Here is a 3,372-nt window from a genome sequence, read left to right as displayed (position 1 = left end):
GCTCCAAATATTCATAATGATGCAAATTTGACCATAACCATAATTCATGATGTGCTTTCTCATTGGTCTGGTAATCTTCCTAAAGTTTTGTATCTACAATTGGACAACACTTGCCATGAAAACAAAAATCAGGTTGTTTTTGGATATCTAAACATGCTTGTTGAATTGAGAATTTTTCAAAAGGTAAAGGTTGGTTTCCTTCTTGTTGGGCACACTCATGACCATATTGATCAGATGTTCAGTCGTTTTTCAATCACATTGAGAAGGAAGGAAGTTGGGAGCTTGCCATCACTAATTGAAGATATTAAGAAATCATACATGCCAAAGCCTACTTTTGATGTGTTGGAAGAAACTATTGACATGCGAAGGTTTATTCTAGGATCATATGGTGAGGGGAAATGCATTGAACAACTTAATGACATTAGCTTTCAACATCAATTTCGTATCAAAAAAATTGATGGGAAAACACTAATATGGGGCAAGAAGTATTCAACTACAGCAGAATGGGCACCGTCATCAGGTTTGCAATTTTTGAAGTTCATTCTAGATCATCCAATATTTGCATCAAAAATATTGTTATTACAATCAATTGGTGAAGTTCATAATGCACGTAGACAAAATAGAGATATAAATTATTTTGATTTCCTAGAAGAAAATAAAAAATGTATTAGATATACATATGAGTACTTTGACATTGCTAATTCAGTTTGGTGGGAGTCATTTTTCAATAATCAAAGTGATATCATTTCAACAACAACAAATGAAGATATAACTTTGAAAAATCCATTTATTTGGCCACAAAACGTGTCAAATGAACATGAGGAAATAAACATTGTTCAATAGAAACAATCTCAAGGTATTATTAATTCCTCACAGGCAGAGGAAAGAGAGATGTATATTAGTTCCAGAAGATCTTGTGCACAACGTGAAGCCATGGAAGACTTTTACAGGGTTTAGTACGGTATATTAAGGAGGGTTACATGATCGCAGTGTTAGCAGATGGAGATACCAATGGCTATCCATTCTAGGTTGCTAAAGCTATAAAGGTCTTTATAGAAAATGAGGATGTTACAAGTGTTGAACTACATTAGTATGCCACAAATACACACCCATTCAATGGTGCGTATAAGCCAGAGATGGTAGTTGACAAAAAAAATGGCGGAAAGAGAAAAATAAAGGGTACAAATATAAATCACCACCGCACAAATATATTAAAATAGGAGGATGTTGACATACTTGTTTATGACTTCAATTTAACAAAGAGAGGAACTCTTCACTTCATGACGATAGAGATTCTAAAAAGGTTGTTACCAGAAGGAACAATGTTGAGATGGGAGTCTGCTGAAACCAGTCATAGATCTAGAAGAATTTTGAAACCTGAAATGATGGGCATGCATGTGGACTCAGATGGGGCACTAGTTGATGAAAGAGAAGAATATGGAACATCTTTGTCAATATCCAGTCACTCATCTGAAGATGTGAATTATGATGTTGTACAAGAAAATATGAGTGATTTTGAATGATTGTTTAAGACAGTTTATATAACTGATGTATGCATCATATCTTGAAATAAAATTTATGATTTCCATATGGTGTTAAATGATAAGTTATGAGGCATTTTTATGTTGTTGGATTATATGTCTTAATTATGATAATTTTTATTGTTTAAAATATCTACAATGCAATATTAAATTAGAGATATAATGTATGTTTTATTCAATATACAAATAATGACTTTTGAATTCATTTAGTGATGTAATTTGTTCATAATGTCATGGTTTTTTAATTTTATAGTTAAAAAAATTTCAATTTCTTTTGTATCTAGCATGTTATGGCTGACAACATGTTGAATTTATACTTAGGAAAGAAAAATGATATTCTACAAAAAACATTAATGTGTTTTTTTCCTCATAAACAACTTTGTTTGGCACATAAAAATTTGGTTTTACTAGCATTTTTTTAAAATTTTGAAGATTGACCCTTAAAAAAAATCATCATTCTACTATCATCACTTTTTCATTTTCAAGCTGTATTTTGCACGAAAATTTCGTTTTCACTGCCATTTTTAAAACATGTTCAAAATTGACCCTAAAAAACAAAAATCATCATTCCAGTATACACACTTTTCGTTTTTAGCACTGCTTTTGATGCTTTTTCTGGGTTTTTTTGCCAAAATTCCTGTTTTGAGTTTATAATTCCCATTTCAAAGTTTACATTATTCATAATCTTCCAAAGATTCATCACTTCCCATGGTATTCGAAAGATTTCTTCCTTGGTGTCTTTTGACCTACAGTAGTCTCGATATTTGTTATTAAAGGCATGTTGCATCTGAGCCCAAGTTGTGATGCTATTTCCAGGTAACCCCATAAACCAGTGGAATGTTGCATCCTTGAGAGTAGAAGGAAGTAGTTTCAACTTTTTCTCATCTTCTGCATAGTCATAGGTTCGACAAATAACACTGAACTCAAAAAAGAAGGTGCCAAGATCTTCTATAGTCAATCCATGGAAGTGAGGTAGCGTTGAAGGGATTATGTTCTTCATTTTAGTGTCCCCATTGGTCTCTTGGATGGGAAAGGTACTCTCTACTCTTTCTCCATTCTCCCTTGCATTTCTGTTTTCAACCATTGTCTCAGGAGGGATGTTTACTTCTTATTCTTCCCCTATAGGTTCTTTAAATATCTATGGTTGTTCACCTAAAGGTTCTTCATGATCACTGCCACCGAAGAAGAGAGAAGGGTGGCTATGTGATGTGGTGGGGGTGTTGGGCAAGAATTTTCCTGAATTATCTTTGTTCCTACGAGGCATGAAAATAAATATTTTGGTTGTTTTTTTCCTTTTTCTACTTGTACCTGCAGAATTGAAATTGATTGAACAACAAATTGCAACTAACTGAAATGAACTTGCTGAAATGAAATTGTAGAACTGAAAAGGAAAGAAAATGAGATGCAGAAAGGAAAGCAAGGAAATGACTAATCTACTTTTTCTGAAATGGAAATTGCAGAATTGAAAGGAAAGAAGGGAAATGACTAACCCACTTTTGCTGAAATGGAAATTGAAAAAATTGAAAAAGGAAATGCAGAAACTGAAAGGAACAACTACTCTACTTTTGCTAAAATAAAATACTTAGCAAAATGTTGCAGTAGAAAATAGAAGAAAAGCAGTAATCACAAAATACTTTGATGCTTCCTGGGCAACATCATCAAAAAGTTGTGAGAACTAGTATTGCAGCAATAATGCTGCAGCTCCTAGGCTTCCAACTTTACTTTTATCAACCCAGTAGTTCGTAACAAACTTGGAAGAGACGATGATGTATGCACAAGTACTAGTTCTTACTGCAGGCTGTCACTTGGTTAGCTGGCGCAAGATCACTAG

The sequence above is a fragment of the Pinus tabuliformis genome, chromosome 9, assembly GCF_031772625.1.
Source record: "Pinus tabuliformis cultivar Carrire ecotype Pingquan chromosome 9, CPIR1, whole genome shotgun sequence".
NCBI classification, from domain to species: Eukaryota; Viridiplantae; Streptophyta; class Pinopsida; order Pinales; family Pinaceae; genus Pinus; species Pinus tabuliformis.
Note: the sequence above shows the minus strand (reverse complement) of the source record.